Source organism: Mastigoproctus giganteus, chromosome 5, assembly GCF_048544385.1.
Source record: "Mastigoproctus giganteus isolate SK-2022 chromosome 5, ASM4854438v1, whole genome shotgun sequence".
Taxonomy (NCBI): domain Eukaryota; kingdom Metazoa; phylum Arthropoda; class Arachnida; order Uropygi; family Thelyphonidae; genus Mastigoproctus; species Mastigoproctus giganteus.
In genome coordinates, this window is record NC_143579.1 from 32870326 (window position 1) to 32891954 (window position 21629).

The window sequence follows — 21629 nt, forward strand, 5'->3', positions numbered from 1 at the left end:
TACTAGGAACTCGAATCCTGGTTTGGTGTGGAAAAAAATTCGGATTTTAAATGGAAGATATCCAATCACACAATCTCCCATCTTCCATTGGAAAGGGCAGGACGTTTTTCAAACAGACCAGATATCAGAAATTTTGGCTGACTCTTTCGCTTCCATATCAGCAGTTACAAGCTACAGCACTGACTTTCAAAAATATAAAGAGCAAGCTGAACGGAGTAAATTGAATTTCTCTACCAAGATATCTCATTCCTATAATCTACCATTTCTAAAAGAGGAATTACTTGCAACCATTACAAAATTACCAAATAGCGCACCAGGTCCCGATGGCATTTATTATACTGTGATACAACACCTAAACTCTGATTGTCTGGAAATCCTGCTAGCACTATATAATTAAATTTTTCTGAACAACCTGTATCCATCCATATGGCGGCATGCAATTGTCCTTGCATTTCCCAAGCCCGGAAAAGATCCTTCCTATACATATAATTATCGCCCGATTTCACTGACCAGCTGCTTAGGAAAAATCCTTGAACGAATGGTGCATAATAGACTTACGTGGTTGCTGGAAAAAGAGAATGTTTTATCACCCCACCAATTTGGATTTAGGAAAAATAGATCAACACTTGACCTACACGTCAAAGTGGAAACAAATATTAGAAACTCATTTATAAGAAAGCAGCATATGGTGATGGTAAATCTAGATCTTGAAAAAGCCTTTGACACAACATGGAGATTCGGAATTCTATGAGATCTATTTCAATTAGGATACAGAGGACAACTTCCACAATTGATAGAAAAATTTCTTGCCGACAGAACATTTCAGGTACGATACAAAGGCTGTTTATCTACAATCTATATACAACAGGAAGGGGTTCCCCAGGGCTCAGTATTAAGTGCAACCCTGTTTGCACTGCGGGTGAACAATATCACAAAGGTTATACCCCCATCATTGCAAATATATATGTATGCAGGTGATCTTTCCATTTCATTTCAATCACAAAGCATGAACACAATTGAACGACAGCTGCAATTATCCATAAACGAAATAGAAGTATGGACGCAAAATAATGGCTATAGAATATCTGAGAAAAAATCAGTTGTTATACACTTCTGTAAAATGCGTGGTCTTCATCCTGAACCGGTCTTATACTTAAATAAAATTGCTCTACCTGTTGTTCAAAATTTCTCCTTTTTGGGCTTAACAATAGATAGAAAACTAAACTTTCAGGAACATATATTAAGACTTCGAACTAGTTGCCTCTTAAAACTTAACATCTTGCGCACAGTATCTTCAATGGCCTGGGGAGCCGACAGGTCCATATTATTACTATTATATAAAACTTTGATTAGATCTCGTTTAGACTATGGATCTCCTGTATATACTTCAGCAAGAAGGAGCATCTTACGTCGCCTAGATACCATTCACCATAATGCACTCCGCATAGCTCTAGGAGCATTTAGAACTTCACCAATCTACAATCTGTATGCAGATGCTTCGGAACCCCCGCTGCATCTTCGACGAGATTATCTACTGTGCATGTATGCAGCAAAAATATACAGTCAGCCATCACATCCAAATTGGTCCATTGTTGACAATCCACCATGGACGAGTAATTATGATCACAAGCCAAATGAAAATAAACCAGTAGGACTGCGCCTCAGACACTTAGCTCAAGTTTGGGAAATAAATTTCCAGCACATTTCTGCAGTAGATATAAACTCAGAACCTCCTTGGATTCCGACTGTGCCTTTATCCATGTCACATCTTACAAACAGGAATAAAAAAGAGATCTCTCCAATCGTTATACAGAAGCTTCATGCACTGCACAGTTTTGAAAATAGAAACAGTCGTCAGATTTACACAGATGGTTCAAAATCAAACAACTCAGTAGGTGCCGCAGCAGTTTTACCGGAATATATTATATCTGTCTCCTTGCCTCATGTTTGCAGAATTATATGCTATTAAACTAGCACTGGATGATATTACCCAGCATCAACTTCTACCTGCTCTAATCTATACTGACTCCCTTAGTGCAGTAGCAGCTTTACAGAACAGCAAACATTCCTCAAATTCCTTGATTCAGCATATCAAAAAACAACTCGGAGTTTTGCATAGAGCAAGAAAACAAGTGTCTATCTGTTGGATTCCCAGCCATGCTGGAATTCTAGGAAATAATCATGCAGACCAAGCCGCAAAAAATCCAGATCTTAATATACAAGATAACTTTCAGTTTGTACAATTTACAGATTATAGGGATGTTTTTCGTACCAAATATACTTCCACCTGGAAACAACTTTGGAGGGACCAATCGTGCAATAAACTTCGCAGAATAAAAAAAGATCTATGTTTGTGGAGTTCTAGCTCACGTACAAATAGACAGGAGGAAGTTATATTAACAAGACTGCGCATTGGACATACCTTCCTCACTCACAAACATTTACTTTTAAGAGAAGATCCACTGCTCTGCTCTGCTCTGTCTGTCAGATACAACTTACAGTAAGGCATATCCTGATTGATTGTCCATCATATTCAGCCGTTCGAGCCACATCCTTCCAATCATTAGCAAACTTGCAAGCTCCTCTAACCCTCTCTCATGTACTTGGTGACAAAGCAAACCTAAGTGAGCTCTTTATATATGTTAAACATCTAGGAATAATAAATACACTCTGATATAGCCATCCTAAATCATTAAAATGAACGTAATGACGCTGACAGACACATATTGGCCACAGTTGCCCTTGTGTCGTGAAACTTTCATGCCAACAACAACAACTAAATTAATTGCCGAGGCTTTCGTGGCAACATTGACAACGTTCAGTACTTAATTAACCACTACTCTCCATTTAGTCTCTGTCTACAGGAAACCTATTTAACTCCTCAAATTTCCATTTCCTTAGTAAACTACTCAATCTATCGAAAAGATCGGAATACTTCCAATTCTGACTGTGGTGGTGTAGCTATTTTAATTAACTCAAAGCCGACCGGGCTAGCCGGGTAGGTAAAGTGCCTGCCTGGCAACCCAAATGTCGCGGGTTCAATTCCTGCCTCAGGCTGGATATCACGATGGTGCCGAACCAACCGGTTGGTTGGACATCCCGGCCACGATAAACGAAGGAAGCAAGAAAAAACTGGTTCCTTCGTGTATTGATCACATCATACGAAATAAATAAATTAACTCAAAGATTCCAGCTTGGCAAATCACTCTCCAAACTCAAATCGAAGCCATTGCTATGTGTCTGATTACTCAGATTGCATTAACACTAGTCTCAGTCTATCTCCAACCAAATCATATGTATTCTTTTAATGATCTTGAAGAACTTTTAAGACAGCTACCCTCCCCTGTCTGCTTGCTAGGGGATTTCAATGGCCACCACCCTTTATGCAGATCATCTAAATTAGACAGACGAGGCCGACTGATTGAAACTTTATTGGAAAAACAAAACTTCTCTTCTTAATAATGGCTCGCATACCCATATATAGTTACCTACTTGACAGACTTCTGCAATTGGCCTATCGATTTGCTCTCCAATACTGTTTTCAGTCATGCAATGGACCGCTCTGGATGATCCCATTGGCAGCGATCATTTTCCAATTGTTTGTAATCTGATGGCTACACAACCACCATTAGACCAACCCTGCAGGAAATGGAAATTCTGTAAAGCCAATTGGGCCAAATTTTCAATCAGCAATCGCTCTTGACAAAAACACTATTCAACTACAGCCCATAGATGGCGTTACTGATTATATTACATCCCGTCTTTTAGTTGCAGCTAAGTACTCAATTCCATTATCAACTACTGGTGGAACGAAGAGTGCACAAAAGCGAAGAAGGAAAAAAATAAAGCATTTAATTTATTCCGTCGATCTCCAACCACAACTAATCTGATTAGCTACAAGAACCCAAGGGCAAAAGCACGTTACAATCAAAAGCAGGCCAAGAAAGAATCTTGGACTCAGTTCGCATCTACTATCAACAAAAACGCTGACTCCAGACTAATATGGAAGAAAATTACACTGCTTTCTGGGAAGTTTCCAGCCATCCCTTCCCCAATCCTTTCGTGCAATGGGCAAGAACTCTCTGCTCCTCTAGATATAGCGAATGCCTTCGGCAAAACCTTTACTCAAGTCACAGCTGCATCAGACTACACTCAGAAATTCCAGAAAATTAAGGCCGCCACCGAAAAGAGACCTATCAACTTTCGAGCCTCACTATCACTTCCATGTAATCAGGCCCCGGGTGCCAAGCGTTCCGTGGCCAAGCGATTTCTAGTGCATTTCTAAAAGCAATTTCTGCAAAGAGTATTTGAACAAACAGATTCTATTTTTTGTTACAAAAACCGTTTTCTTGATTTTCTTTATATATCAGAGTAGCACTTTCGCTCTACAAGAAGTAGGGAAAGGCCCAGAAAGGGAATCCACCTTTCTGTTTTTTCTATAAATACTAATTACTAACTCAGCCGCTTGGTCACCTCGTGGCACTGTTCCTGCCTCCCCGTGGCGGGGCCAGTAACCTGGGTGGAAAAGATAATCCCCCAGGGCCAAAAGGAGCCATCATGGATTCTACAAATTTTCCACCCTTAGAGCCTTCAAGCTCAAGGCAAGAATATTGTCACAAAGACAAGGAAAATAGCCAACCCAAAAGGCTTCGAACAGAAACACACTGTTCAGACATTCCCAATTTTTTGGTGATACACTCTCTGTCTACCCAGCCTGTGGGTAAGTTATCTCCGTTCGTGATTCAAAGACATCTAGAATCTATTGCAGGATCACCAAAAATGGTAAAGCGACTACAATCCGGAGATCTCCTGATTGAAACAGCCACCACCAAACATTCGGAGTGGCTATTAAAGACAACGACATTTGGTGGGTTGCCAGTATCTGTTACTCCCCACAATACCTTAAATTCATCAAAAGGTGTCATCACAGAATGGGACTTAATTATTGTGTCTGAGGATGAATTAGTACAAGAACTTAGCAATCAAAAGGTAATCAGCGCTAAAAGAATAATGACAAAAAAAGATGGAAATCTCATTCCAACTCGTTCCATCATTTTAACTTTTAGTACTCCTGATTTGCCATCCTCAGTAAAAGCTGGATATTTAAACTGCCGAATTCGTCCATACATCCCAAATCCTCTTCACTGTTTTAAATGCCAGAAATATGGCCATTCACAGCAGGCATGCAGAGGTGACGCCATCTGTCCTATTTGTGGAGCAAAGGATCATACGCAGGCAGATTGTCCAGCCGCAATTCCCATCTGCCCCAACTGCAAAGGCAATCACCCCGCATTTTCTAAAACATGTGAAATGTGGAAAACAGGTAGGAATATCCAAAAATACAAAGTAGAACATAAAGTCACATATCCTGAGGCACGCAGACAAATAATGCTGACCATGCCAAGTCCATCTTATGCCTCTCGAACCCGAAGTTTTCATACAACTGCAATTCAAACAGATGTGTCGATACCGCCCAACGTCTCGCTAGCTAATTGGGTTAAAGCAACCATATCAACCACAGGAAAAGAAAATTCTAAAACGAAAACCAGCAATGCCACCAACACCCCAATTAGTATCCCAAATGATACTGTGACAGTCTCAAATGACACAGAAAAATTCCCAATTGAGACTCGGACAGTCCCGCATAACAAAGAAAAACTAAAAACTACTAAAGACAACAATAAACCTGAATCATCAGCCAGTAGTATGGAAGTAGATGTAAACCCAGATCATGAAGAACCCATACTAGAACTTCACGCAAATGACACGGTGGATACCGGAAGCCCTACTTTCCCGAAAAAAGACCAAAAAAAATCGTCTTCAAACAAAAAACAGTCAGATGATTCATCCTCAAATGAACCAAAATGAACCACAGCATCTTACAGTGGAATTGCAGAGGCTTTCGTTCCAACATAGACGATATTCAATACCTAATTAACCAATATTCTCCGATTGCCTTTTGTTTACAGGAAACTTATCTAACCACAAAAATTTCTCCTTCGATAAAGAACTATTGCATTTATCGAAGAGATCGAAATACTGCTAACGCTGCCCATGGTGGTGTGGCAATCCTAGTACAAAGGGTACTAGGAAAGTTTTGCAATATGACGCAACAATGAATCACAGGAAGCCGCTTGTTGCTGCATGTTGAGACATGTTCATACGTGCATAGTAGCCGCCGCGCGAAGTCGATGGGCTCAGTTATTCATTAGTAGTGAGAGTGTAAAGTGCTTGCGATGGCATCGTGGTCACGAAATGAGATAAGGACAGTTTTGCGGTATAATTTTGTGCGTGGTTTAACCATAGACCAGTGCTTAGAAGAAATGACTCTTGCACTAGATGATGATTGTCCACATCGTACAACGATATTCAGGTGGTATAGAGAATTCCAAAGGGGAAATTTCACTCTGGAGGATTCTGAGAGGCCGGGAAGGCCACGAACGTCAGTTACGGAGGGAAACGTTACTGCTGTGAGGAAAATGCTTGACGAAAACAGGCGAGTGACCTACCAACAGATAGAGGATACTTTGGGCCTAAATGCACCAGCAATTCGTTCGATTCTGCAAGATCATTTGCACGTGAAGAAACTTTGTTCTCTCTGGGTGCCGCATCAACTGACTGAAGAGCAGATGACACGACGTGTGACTTGGTGCCGGGAGATGTTAAAAAAGTTTGATAAGGGACAATCTCGGTATGTGAACAACATCGTGACAGGTGACGAGACTTGGCTGTACTATTACGATCTGCCGACCAAGGCTCAAAACAAAGTTTGGGTCTTTGCTGATGACGACACACCCGTAATTGTCAGAAAATCCCGATCTGTAAAGAAGAAAATGATAGCTGTATTTTTCAAATCGAGTGGAATTGTGGAACGTGTCATTTTGGACACGCAGAAGACAGTCACAGCTAAGTGGTATACTGAACAATGCCTGCCTAAAGTCATTGGATCTATGAAGAACCTGCGGCCAAAGTCAAGAATGGACACTTGGTACCTCCATCACGATAATACTCCAGCTGACCGCGCCAAAGCCTGCACCGAATATTTGACCACGACAGGACTGAAACTTCTCGAGCACCCTCCCTACAGTCCAGACCTTGCTCCCTGCGACTTTGCACTGTTCCCGCATGTGAAAATGAAGCTAAAAGGGAGGCTGTTTTCCAGTGATGAGGACCTTCTACGGGCTTGGGACAACGAGTGTGCTTTACTCCCTAGTGAAACTTGGCAGAACTGGTTTAAAGATTGGTTTCGGAGGATGGAGAGGTGTATTGAATGTAGAGGAAATTACTTTGAAAAAATTAAATAAACAAAGCTGTATTGCAAAACTTTCCTAGTACCCTTTGTAAATTCAAAGATCCCATCTAAATATATCCCACTCCAAACTGAAATAGAAGCTGTTGCTGTTCGTATAACTCTCCATGGTACAATAACACTAGTCTCAATCTATCTACCACCAAACTGTACTTACTCTTTAAAAGATCTTGAAGACCCCTTTATACAGATACCTCCACCTCTCTGTATATTAGGGGACTTTAACGGGCACCACCCATTATTGGGCTCTCCTAAATTGGATAGATGAGGTCTACTAATTGAAAGTTTTTTGGAGGCACTAAATCTCACTGTACTCAATACAGGTGCACCGACACATGTACAGCTCCCAGCAGGACACACCTCAGCAATAGATCTCTCAATTTATTCACCAGTACTAGTCCCAACCATAGAGTGGTATGTAATAAACGATCCCATGGGCAGTGACCACTTCACAATAGTATGCAACTTTCTGAAAGCAAAGACTCCTTCATTTCAACCCTGCAGAAAGTGGAAATTTGTCCGAGCAGACTGGGCAAAATTTCAGTCATCAATCGACCTTGATGAGGAAAAAATCCGCCTCCAGCATATTGATAATGTGACAGAATACATCACGTCGCATCTTCTAAATGTGGCTAAAGCCACGATACCACTATCAAATCCGCCGGGTCGAAAGCATTATAATTACTGGTGGAATGACAAATGCACCACAGCAAAGAGAGCAAAAAATAAAGCCTGGAATTTGTTTTGGCAGTGCCCAAGCACAGTCAATCTCATTAATTATAAGAAATTAAGGGCAAAAGCACGATTTATACAAAAGCAAGCAAAGAAAGAATCCTGGACCCGTTTTGCATCCAGTTTTCACAGAAATACTGATCCCAAAATAATATGGAAAAGAATTAGACAGCTGTCTGGTAAGTTTCCTACCATACATTCTCCAATCCTCTCCTGGAATGGGAAAGATATATCTAATCCTGTAGATATAGCCAATGCTTTGGGCAATATTTTTGCAGAAATCTCAGCAACATCAGCCTATACTACCTCATTCCAAAGAATTAAAAACACTAAAGAAAAGCATGCTATTAATTTTGAAACTTCAAGCCTTCTCCCATATAATAAACCTCTGCAATATATCCATCCATTCCGTACAACAAGTAGCCACTTGTACCCAACCACCATGGGTTCAAACTCCTATACCGACCTGTGACACTTACCTCTGTCAGTGGGGAAAGAATATTTTGCAATCATCAAATATCAGACAAGTTCATGCTGTTCACACTCAAAAATATATTGATTTTTTACCAATATACACAGATGGCTCTAAATCAAATTCAAAAGTTGGAGCAGCTGCAGTGTTTCTGAATACAATTGTATCAGCAGCCCTTCCTCCTGAATTCAGTATCTTCTCAGCTGAGTTATTCGCAATTAAACTAGCTTTAAAAAATCTCCCTCCTGACTGCTCATTAAAATCAGTAGTTTACACGGATTCCCTCAGCTCAATCAACACTTTGTGTAGTTCCTCAGATAAATTTCACCGTTATAATTTAAATTAGAAAATTATTACTAAAGATTAAAGAACGTCACCAACTGGTCGCCTTCTGCTGGATACCAGCACATTCTGGTATTTTAGGCAATGAACAGGCTGATAAAGCTGCAAAAAACCCAACCAACTTAGATTTAACCAATATCCCTGTCCCAGCCTCAGACTATGCACTAATGATTCATGCTGCATGCCTAACAGAATGGACAGCACTATGGCATTCCCAAACGAATAACAAACTCTTTCAGATTAAACAGGTTCCGAAAATCTGGCCCTCCAGTGTCCGGACATCAAAACGAGAAGAAGTAATTCTTTCAAGAGTAAGAATAGGTCATACTTACCTGACCCATCTTCATTTACTCACAGGAGATGATCCACCACAATGTGAACATTGCTATATAAATATGAGTGTTAAACACCTTCTCATTGACTGCCCCTATTATAAACAAGACAGAATTTCAACCCTGCAATCACTGGTTATCCTTCAACAACCAATAACCCTAGAGAATTTGATAGGTGACAAGGCAAATATATCTGAATTCTTCCGTTTTCTGAAGCAAATTAGAATTTTTAATCTTTTCTGATTAAGGAAATTTCAGACAGTACGATTCTTTCCATTTTCCTTTAATATAAATGAATAGGCGCATTATAGCCAAAGTTGCTTATGCGCCATGAAACCCCCACAACAACAACAACAAATGTTTATTGCATAAAACAGCGGTTCTCAAACTGCGCGCCGCGGAATATTTAAAATTTTCGAGGAAAACACAGCGATACTTGACATCTGTCGGACACCATGCGAACTACTAGCTCGAGGTAGTTCACAGTTTCAACATTTCTTATTAAGTTGTTTGGACATAACTACTAAGCGGAACTGTTAGGTATTTCTTTTGGTCTGGGTGCGCCTTGAAAAAATTACTGAGACACTAAGAGCACCGTGAACCGAGAAAGTTTGGGAACCTCTGACATAAAATACACAATGAAGAAATGATTGTTGCGGAAATATTTGAACAGTGTTGACTTTCTCTTTTCATCAATCAATTTCCGATAGCCGACAACAATCTTCTCTGGGCCCTGGCAAAATAAATATCGCAGAGAACATCAAACCTTTTGTTTGAGGTTCTATGCGATCTGAAAGATTTCATCTAATTCTTTTACCGTTATCTCCTTCACGGTAACATTTTCATCTGGCTCATTTAAAAATTTGAATTTTTATGCAAGTGTGCATTGACTTTATTAGCAGGAGACAAACAAGTAACACGTCTTCTTCCAATGGAACACACCGAGGCGGGCAGCAGGCAAACGTTTGTTTATTGACCGCACTACTTGCGGTAAGCTTAACGCACGATTCAAATCTTTTTCAACTATCGCTTAAAAAAAAAAAAAAAAGATCGCGTTAACTGGAAATTTGCATCGTGTAAAGTGAAAAGTGGTATAATTTTTCAAATAGCGTTAACTGAAATTTGCGTTAATCGAACTCGCGTTATGCGAGGCCTTCCTGTACTGTAAAAGCTGGTTATCTAAATTGCCGCATCCGCCTGTATATACCAAATCCAATACAGTGTTATAAGTGTCAGAAGTTCGGACACTCTCAGGCAACATGTTGAGGAAACACAATATGCCCAAAATGTGGATCCCAGGATCACACTCAAACAGACTGTATTGCTACATCTCCAGTTTGCCGTAACTGCAGGGAAGATCATCCTGTATATTCTAGAAATTGCGAGTTATGGAAAGTTGGAAAAAAACACTGTTTGCCCTTAGAATTGATTCCATTACAAAATAACTCCCAAATATGCTGACGATCTCTCTATTTCTTGCCATTCTCAGAACATGATATCTATTGGCAATTGCAGATGTCCCTCAATAAAGTTCAAAAGTGGGCTGAGCTCAATGGATATCGTCTTTCCCCACAGAAAACAGTTGCGATCCACTTTTGCTGTCAACGCAAATTGCATCCAGATCCTGAACTTCGGATTTCAAATTCCACCATTCCGATTGCCAGCAATATGAAATTCTTGGGACTAATCCTGGACAGTAAGCTAAACTTCTTTGAGCACGTTAAATTAATACATACTACCTGTCTTAAAAAGATCAACATGCTAAGAGCTTTATCTGCCCTGTCTTGGGGAGCAGATCGGAAAACTTTGCTGCTCTTATATAGAGCACTGATTAGATCCCATTCAGTTTATGATTCTGCCCGAAGAAGTGTACTACACTGACTGGATCCTATTCAACATAATGCACTGCGGATTGCAATTGGTGCATATAGGACATCTCTAACTCAGAGTCTATACATTGAAGCTTGTGAGCCCCCGCTGCATCTCTGCAGGAAAATGCTATCACTGAAATATGCAGCCAAAATACAGACTTGCTCTTCGCATCCTATTCAGCCATACCTTTTTATTCAACCACTACTCAATCTCTACAGAAATAAATCAAGTAAAATACGACCAGCTGGCCTACGGCTCCTTGAAATATCACAGAATTGGAATGTTCCTCTCCACAATAGGCAGCAGATAAAGAATTACTCTCGTCCACCATGGACCCCCTTTCCTCAACTGACCTGTGATACTTATTTTCTTCAATGGGGAAAGAATAGTCTACTGACTCTAAATGTGCAACAACCTCATGCTAGCCATATTCAAAGCTGTGCTGACTTCTTGCTGATATATATACGGATGGTTCCAAATCTCTTTCAACTGTTGGAGCAGCAGCAGTGTTTCTCTCTGCTATCATATCAGCTTCCCTTCCACCTGAGTAGAACGAATTTTCAGCAGAACTGTATGCAATACAATTAGCTCTGGAAAATTTTTGACTGCAAAATATATAGTTTACACTGACTCTCTCAGCTCAATTAGAGCAATGCAGAATCTCTCTCAAAAGAATCACCATATTTTAATGAAAATCAGGAGTTTTCTATTACGTTTGATTGCTGGATTTCAGCACATTCAGGCATAAAAGGGAATGAACTGGCTGATATATCTGCCAAAAATCCATCAACTTTAGACCTAATCTCTGTCCCTATTCCAGCACCTGATTATAATATCTTAATTCAAGCAGCATGCCATGCACAGTGACAGAGCAATGGCATAACCAAACAAATAACAAACATTTTCAGTTGAAACAAGCCCCACGTTCTGGCACTCGAGCAATCAGACAGTGTGGCGGGAAGTGGTACTCACGGATGAGAATAGGACACACCCATCTGACTCACCTCCATCTACTAATGGGCAATGATCCTCCTTAGTGTCCACACTGCTTAGAACATCTAACAGTTCAGCATATTCTGATTGACTGTCCACACTGTCAATAACATCGAACTTTAATACTTCAAAATCTGGCTGATCTTCGAGGACAGTTGACATTACATCATATTATTGGAGAGGAGACAAATTAATGGGCCCCGGGTGCCAAGCGTTCCGTGACCAAGTGATTTTTGTGCGTTCCAAAAAGCGTTATATCCCAAGAGCCTCTGAACAAATTATATTTCGTTCCAACTACCGTTTTCTTTATTTATAAATTACTGCAGCACTTTCGCACTACAAGAAGTAGGCAAAGGCCCAGAAAGAGAAGCCACCTTTCTGTTTCTATTTCTAACAGTACTAACCAAATAACTCAGCCGCTTGGTCACCTAGTTGCACTGCTCCTGCCTCCCCGTGGCGGGGCCGGAAACCTGGGAGGTAAAGCAAACCCCAGGGCCAAAAGGAGCAAAACATGGAATATGACAACTTCCCCCCGATTAAGACTGCAAATCTGAATAATACGGATTTGCATCAACCTGATATCGACTCTACCAATCCAAAGAGACTGAAAACGGTCATCGAATTGAACATCCGAGTTTTCTGATTCTCCATTCACTGACAAACCAGCCCTTAGGCAATCTATCGCCATTTCTAATTCAAAAATGTCTTGAGAATGTAGCTGGTTCCCCGAAAATGGTGAGGCGACTAAAATCTGGCGACTTGCTTGTAGAGACCACAAGCTCTAAACACTCTGAGTCTCTACTTAGACTCAATTCATTTGGTGAAATTCAAGTCAAGGTGTCCCCACATGCCACACTAAATACATCTAAAGGCATAATTTCAGAATGGGACCTAATGAATGTTTCAGAGGAGGAAATTGTACAGGAATTGCAGGAACAGAAAGTCACACAGGCCAAAAGAATCATGATGAAAAAAGATGGCGAGCTAACTCCAACTGTGAGCATCATACTAACATTCAGCTCACCAAACCTACCTTCGTCAGTGAAAGCAGGGTATTTGCATTGTCGCATACGGCCATACATTCCAAACCCAATAAGATGTTGTAAGTGTCAGAAATTTGGACACTCACAAACAGTCTGTCGAGGTGACCCAGTATGCCCAAACTGTGGATCGAAAGAGCATACCCAAACTGATTGTAATGCCCAGTCTTCTCTTTGTCCCAACTGTAAAGGCAACCATCCAGCCTTCTCCAAAAATTGTGAACAGTGGAAATACGAGAAAAAAATCCAGAAATATAAAATAGAAAACAAAGTCTCGTTCCCAGAAGCACGAAAGCAACTGCAAATACAGATGCCTAGACGTACATATGCCGAAGCCTCTAAAAAATTTCATTCAGTATCCATCCAAACTGACACATCAATTCCACTAAACATCTCTATTGCTGAATGGGCTCGATCCTTGCTCTCTTCTGCACCACAATCATCAAAGCAACATATATCAAGCAGGGCTAACAACACGCCAATCACCATACCACCTGCTGTCCATGCAACCCCTGTAATATCCGTTCAAACAGAGAAACCAGATCCCGTTAGCAAACAGCCAGTTGACTCCATCCTTACGGATACCGATGAAATCCCCAGTCAGGAAGAAACAGAAACCATTCTGGAGATCCATCCGGAAGATGAAATAGACAAGAGACCAGTTTTCTCAAAAAGAGATAAAATTAAAATTGACCGCGGTAAACAGACTTTTAAAAAACAGACAGACTCAGCTCCCTCATCTAAATCTAAACAATGAATAATATAGTCTAGTGGAATTGCAGAGGCTTGCGTAGCAATATTGATGACATCCAGGAAATAATTAAACGTCATAATCCAGTTGGCATCTGTTTACAGGAGACATATTTAACTCCTAAGGTATCTCTCTCGATCAAAAATTATTCTCTTTTCAGAGAAGACAGACCAGTTACAAATAAAGCTCACGGTGGGGTTGCTATTCTCATAGATTCACGAGTCCCTTGCAGACGTATTCCTTTGCAAACCTCTATTGAAGCGGTTGCTGCGCGAATAGCAATTGGAGTCACTATAACACTTGTTTCTATCTATCTACCGCCCACTCAGCCTTGCACTATTCATGAACTTGAAGATCTAATACTGCAGTTGCCAACCCCTTTCTGTTTATTGGGCGACTTCAATGGACACCATCCATTGTGGGGCTCTCCCAATGCAGATGGACGGGGACAGCTTATTGAAATGCTCATTGACAGGCAGAATTTATCCATCCTAAATACTGGTTCACCAACTTGCATCCATCTCCAAACAGGAACTGTGTCCTCAATAGATCTATCTATATGCTCTCCAATCCTTTTTCCTTGTATTGAGTGCACAGCTTTGGATGATCCACTGAACAGTGATCACTATCCACTAATCTGTAAAATTCAAACTTCACACTCTGTGACTTCAGAAAACTGCATGAAATGGAAATTTTCCAAGGGTGATTGGGCAAAATATACTTATCACATATCCTTTGTAATCAGATAATTGAATCTTGTCCAATTGACATAGTCACCAGCCATATCACTAAACAAATCCTAGCAGCTGCGTCTATTGCCATTCCACAGTCACAGTCAAGCTCCCGTAGATCCATAAATTATTGGTGGAATGAGGATTGTAGGAGTGCCAAAAAAGAAAAAAACCGAGCCTGGAATATATTCCGCAAACATCCTACTACCAATAATCTTATAAATTATAAAAAACTCAGAGCCAAGGCTCGCCATATCAGGAAAAAAGCAAAAAGAGACTCCTGGATCCGATTTGCAAATTCAATTAATAAAAATACAGATTCTAGAATAATATGGAGAAAAATAAAACAATTAAATGGCAAATTTCCTCCTCCATCCTCCCCAATTTTCAACTGGAATGGACAGGAGCTGTGTACTCCTGCAGAAATTGCAAATGCTTTAGGGTCTGTATTCTCACAGCTGTCTGCATCGACCGCATACGACCAGTCATTTCAGAAGATTAATAAAGCTTCAGCTGAAAAATCTCGATTGAACTTCAAAACCAAATCGTGTCTATCATATAATCGGCCCCTTACTATGATTGAACTTCAAGAAGGTATACATACCTCAAAGAACAGTGCTGCTGGTCCAGATGGAGTGTATTATACAATGCTTAAACACTTAGATAACAAAGCATTATCCTTGCTGTTAACTTTCTACAATCGTATTTTCACTGAACATTCATTCCCCACATGCTGACATCACTCCTATGTACTGGCAATTCCCAAACCAGGGAAAGATCACTCTGTCCCTCACCACTATAGACCTATTTCTCTTACCAGCTGCTTGGGTAAAACCCTGGAAAAAATTATACACTGCCGACTGACCTGGTATCTTGACTCCAAACATTTAATATCTGATAGCCAATTTGGCTTCAGGAAAAATCGATCATCCCTGGATCTCATGGTCAAAGCTGAAACAAACATCAGGAATGCGTTTATCCGAAACGAGCATCTCGTTATGGTATGCCTTGACATAGAGAAGGCCTTTGACACCACTTGGCGTTTTGGCATCTTGAAAGATCTACATTCCCTTGACCTCAGAGGCCACTTACCATATTTCATACAAAACTTCCTTCAGAATAGAACTTTTCAAGTCCGCTATCGGCAAGTCCTCTCGCAAATCTATATACAACAGGAAGGAGTCCCACAAGGCTCAGTTCTGAGTTCTACCTTATTTGCAATAAGAATAAATAATATAACCAAATGCATACCCGTCCCTGTAAACACATATCTCTATGCCGATGACCTGACTGTTTCCTGCAGTTCACAGAATATGAACTTCATCGAAAGGCAACTACAAACCTCTCTTAACAGTATTGAATTATGGATGACACAGAATGGATACCGACTATCACATCAGAAATCCAGTGTCATTCATTTTTGTAACAAACGAAAGATGCATCCTGAACCAGAGCTTCACTTAACGAATCATCCTATATTAGTCATGAAAAGTATTTGTCTCCTGGGCCTCATTTTTGATATTAAACATAATTTCTTAGAACATATCAAATATCTGCGGACTACTTGCCAGAAAAAATTGAATATACTCAGAGTTCTTTCTTCGACAACATGGGGTGCAGATCGCTATACCCTGCTTCAATTGTATAGAACTCTAATTAGGTCTCGTCTTGATTATGGTGCCCCAGTTTATGACTCTGCCAGGGAAAGCGTACTTACTTACACCCTTGCACCTATTCAACATTCTGCCCTCAGGATTGCTACAGGAGCTTTTAGGACATCGCCAGTACAAAGCCTTTATATTGAAGCCAATGAAGTTCCACTCTGTCTCAGAAGAAAGGTGTTACTTCTGAATTATGCAGCTAAAATTCGAAGTATGCCTACACATCCAATTTGGCCTATACTTAGTGACCCACAGTTTAAAATTTTTTATAGAAATAAACCCAGTGCTGTTCAGCCTACTGGTATCAGATTACAAGCACTATCAGAAACTTGGAATGTCCATCTCGAAAAAAGTCCTCCAAGATCCAACCTGTTCAGTCGCCCCATGGGCCTATACTATACCATCCTGCGACCATTACTTCCTAAACTGGGGGAAGCATTCCCTGGCAAATATCAATATACAACAACTCCATACTGCTCACACAGAGAACTATCCTCTTTTTACAAAAATATATACCGATGGATCAAAGTCTGATAGCGCAGTAGGTGCTGCAGCAATTTTCCCTTTTAACACCATCTCTCTATCACTTCCCACAGAATGCAGCAGTTATACAGCTGAGTTATTTGCCATCAAGCTTGCCCTACAAAATATTCTCCATCTGTCCATCAAAAAGAGTATAATATATACGGACTCGCAGAGTGCACTTATAACCCTACAAAACACCTCCTCACCAAAGAATCCTTTAATAAAAACTATAAGAGATATGTTGATACACACTCAGGAACGCCAGCTTGTAGTTATCTTTTGCTGGATCCCAGGCCACACTGGGATACCTGGAAATGAATGTGCAGATTATGCAGCCAAACATCCTTCTAATTCAGAGTCATCATGTGCTCTCGTTCCATATGCTGACTACAAATCTAATATACAAAGAATATGTAAGGAACAATGGACACTTATATGGCAAAATAAACCAGATAATAAGCTCTTTCAAATAAAACCAGATCCACAATTATGGGCCTCTAGCTTCCGGGAAAACAGAAAGGAAGAAGTGATCCTAGCCAGAGCAAGAATTGGTCACAGTCACGTTACCCACCTATTCCTCCTCACAGGCAATGATCCTCCTCAGTGTACACACTGCAATTCTCAACTCACAATGAAGCACATTCTTGTTGAATGCACCTTATACTCGCATGCCCGGCAACTCTCATTCAGTTTTCTTCCTAATCTTAAAGAATCTTTGAACCTCTGTCATATCATAGGTAATAATGCCAATCTCACAGAATTTTTCTCATTTATCAAACGGATAAACTTATATGATCAGTTCTGACTGTTTGCAAAACAGTCATCATGAGTATCGTCCATATCGCAGATCGGCGCAATATGGCCTGAGCAGCCCTTGCGCCAAAAATAACAATAACAACAACAACAACAACAAATTAATGAACTTTTCTGCTTTTTGAATCAAATTGGAGTGCGTAGTCTTTTATGAATAGGTTTCAGAACTGAAATTAAATTGAACTGGCTTCATTTTTAATTATATTTTTTAATATTCCTACGAATAGGTGCACTATAGCCATAGCAGCTAATGCCCCAATAAACAACCATATCCCCCCCCACACACACATATTTTTAAGTAACTTTGACATAGTAAGCTTTATATAGCTAACTTTTGCAGCATTATGTCAACTAGAAAAGCCCTCCCTATCAATAGCAGTAATTATACATTTTTTTCATTGGCATTAACTGAGTGTATGCCATACTGCTGTGGAATAGGAAGTAAACACAGAGAGCAGAAAATGTTGATTTTGTAAACAACATGATGTAATATTATAGAATGATGATCAAATGTCACACTAGTTTTACAGGTTGATGTAAAAGTGTCTTGAGATAATGAAATAATTTTATCTATAGATGGTTTTTAAGGAAATATTAAACATCAAGCGGGTGGTGCAATTTATGTGGCTGCTGTCCACATAAATTGTGTGTATATCTTTGTATATTTCATAATTTAATTATTTGATTATAAATTGTTTCATGTTAGATCGGGTGTATTACTAGAGCCTCAAAAGTGTAAAAATTATCCCCCAAATTCTGCTATATGTGCAGCTCTTTCCTAATTAAATTTTTTCCTAAAAAAAAAAGGGTGCAAGAATATTTGCTGATGCTATCGAGGCAGTGTTAGGTGGGTCGGAAAACTGCTAGCTTGGGGGGAGACAAAGACCAATAGATTGACAGTAGCCACTGGCAGAGGTGAAAGAGATTCTTGCACTGCTTCTATTAGAATGAGCAGAAGCCTGAAAAACAAGATGCATGGTATTTCAGAGACTGCTGGGAGCCATTGCAGTACAAGTAAACACATGGGTTGTGTTAGGGTAGCTAAGAATAGAAACAGGTGCAGGTATACTTGCGTGTACACCAATGCTAGGAGTTTAGTAAATAAATTTGATGAATTTGAGGTATTGCTCAAAACATCAAAGGCAGATATTGTTGGGATATCAGAGACGTGGTGTCACACAGATATAAGGGATGCAGAACTGCAATTTGGGGAGTACAACGTCTACAGAAAGGATAGACAGGATAGGAAGGGGGGAGGGGTTATGCTATTAGTTAAGAAACACATAAAAACCAAGGAAGTGAAGCCAGTCGACATCGCTGGACAGTGCAGTGTTGAGTCAGTTTGGTGTGACATAAGCATTGGGAGATCAAAATTGAGAGTAGGAGTGTGCTATAGGCCTAATGACTCTGATGAGTATAATAAGGAACTGTACAGGGAAATAGAGTGGGCCAGTAAATCAGAGAGTCTTATAATGGGAGATTTTAATTTCCCAGATATTGACTGGAATTTGGGGGCTGGTTACTCACGCACTAGCAGAGCTTTTGTGGATTTATTGGATGATTGTTTTCTACATCAGCATGTTCAGGAGGCAACTAGAGGGAGTAATACTCTTGATTTGATTATCAGCAGTGATTCTTCATGCATTAAGAATCTGCAGATAAATGAACCACTAGGTGGCAGTGATCACAGTGTGCTGAAGTGGGATTTACTCAAAGAGGTAACTACCATTAGGGGTAAAGGGAAGGGTTATTGCTTCCGTAAAGGCGACTACGATGGACTGAGACAGTATTTGAATTCTATACAGTGGGACCAACTGATGATGTTACCAACAGCAAATTCAAAATGGGAAGCATTCAAAGAACTTATCTTGGAAGCTACTAGGCTTTACATACCAACTAAGAAATATTGTTCAAGGTTTAGGCCAAAATGGATGTCAGATGAACTAATGAGGCATATGGCAGAGAAGAAAAATGCATGGGATACTTACAAATTAACACATGACACAGAAGCCTATGATAGATACAAGTTGATATGCAACCAAGTTACAAAGGAGGTTAGGCAGGCGAAGGCAGATTACGAGAAATCCTTGGCAAGGGATGCAAAGAAAAACAGCAAAGAGTTCTTTACTTATGTAAACTCTAGAAGGAAGGGGATGAATCAGATTGGTCCACTTGATATTGATGGGTCAACTGTTGATGATCCTGCTCAGGTAGCTAACAAACTAAATGAATATTTTGCATCGACATTCACACATGAGGAGTTATTCAGCAAAGGGAATGCCAGAGGTGTATTCAACTCTAGCAGTAAGCTACAGAATCTTGAAATAACTGGGAGTAAAGTGGAGGAGAAACTGTTGAAGATAAACACAAGAAAGGCACCCGGGGTGGATGGGATCTATCCAGTTATATTAAAGGAGGCAGCAAAGGAAGTAAGCAAACCCTTAGCCATAATTATGAGAGCTTCCTTGGACTCAGGGGAGGTACCCATAGACTGGAAATGTGCAAATGTGACCCCAATTCACAAAGGAGGATCAAAGGCTGACACAAGTAATTATAGACCTGTGAGCTTAACTTCTGTTCCAGGAAAATTAATGGAGGCACTGGTTAAAGAAGCACTGCAGGATCATTTAGACAAGACTTCAGTTATAGCTCAGACACAGCATGGTTTTGTTAAGGGGAAGTCTTGCCTGACCAACTTGATTGGATACTATGATGCAGTCACAAAAGAACTGGATGCAGGGAATAACTTTGATATTATATACTTGGATCTTAGAAAGGCTTTTGATACTGTTGCACATGGAAGACTGCTACACAAATTGGAGCAGTGTGACATTGGAGGCAAATTGCTGCTATGGATAAAGGGGTGGTTGAGGGGGAGAAGACAGAGAGTGGTAATCAATGGACACTGCTCATCGTGGACTAATGTTATTAGTGGAGTCCCTCAGGGCTCAGTGTTGGGTCCATTGTTGTTTTCTGTATTTATAAATGATATTGATGATGGTATATCAAGCTTAATGTCCAAGTTTGCAGATGATACAAAGGTTGGCAGGGTTGTCAAGGACACTACTGACACTATGCTGCTGCAACAGGATCTGGAAAGGTTGAGCAGATGGGCTGAGAGGTGGCAAATGAAGTTTAACATTGACAAATGTAAAGTACTACACATGGGAAACAGCAACCCCAGAGCAACGTATCAACTCTGTGGTACTACACTGACAGTGGTAGAGAATGAAAGGGACTTGGGGGTGATTGTGCAGGCAGATATGAAGTTCTCTGAGCAGTGCAGACGGGCTGCAAGAGTAGCTCATGGAGTATTGTCAATGATATACAGGAATTTTTCCAGCAGGGATAAGGAGGTGATTATTCCATTGTATAAGGCAATGGTCAGGCCACACCTAGAGTACTGTATACAGGTCTGGAGGCCTCATTTCAAGAAGGATGTAGAGCTGCTGGAACGAGTACAGAGAAGGGCAACAAGATTAGTGAATGGAACAAAGGGGTGCTCTTACGAAGAAAGGCTTAAGTTTTGCAAATTACAGTGTCTGGAGACTAGGCACCAGCGAGGTGATCTGATAGAGGTGTATAAAGCCTTGAATGGTTTAAGCATGCTCAATGCTGATATGATTCTTCCTCTAGCTCAGAAAAATCACCTGAGAGGGCATAAATTCAAATTGAGGAAAGACAGATGTAGGATAGACGTGCGGAAATTTGCCTTTAGCCAGCGGGTGGTTGGTTGGTGGAACAGACTGCCATCCCTTGTGGTGGAGGTTGATAGCCTAAATAAGTTTAAGGCTCAGCTGGACAGGCATTTTGAACGAACAGAGGGGTGAAGTGGAAGTGGGTTTTTTTTTTTTTTTTTTTGGCTGATGCTGCATAAGCTTGCTTTCTTGCATCAATTGCCTCTACTAATGCTAATGCTAAATCACAACAGTACAATCATGGGGATACTCAGAAAATTTGCCAATTATGTTTTAGCTGGCCTCTGAATAGCCAGAATAAGCTATGAACACACCACTTGCCTCATTTCATATGTATATTGTTTGCTACATACAAACT

At 40.3% G+C, this 21629-nt stretch overlaps 1 protein-coding gene across 3 annotated transcripts in view; it reads left to right on the top strand.

The window, feature by feature from the left end:
• The window catches only part of dsh (Segment polarity protein dishevelled), a 512259-nt gene that overhangs the window by 83581 nt on the left and 407049 nt on the right, over nt 1-21629 (top strand). The gene's annotated exons all lie outside the window — the stretch shown is intronic.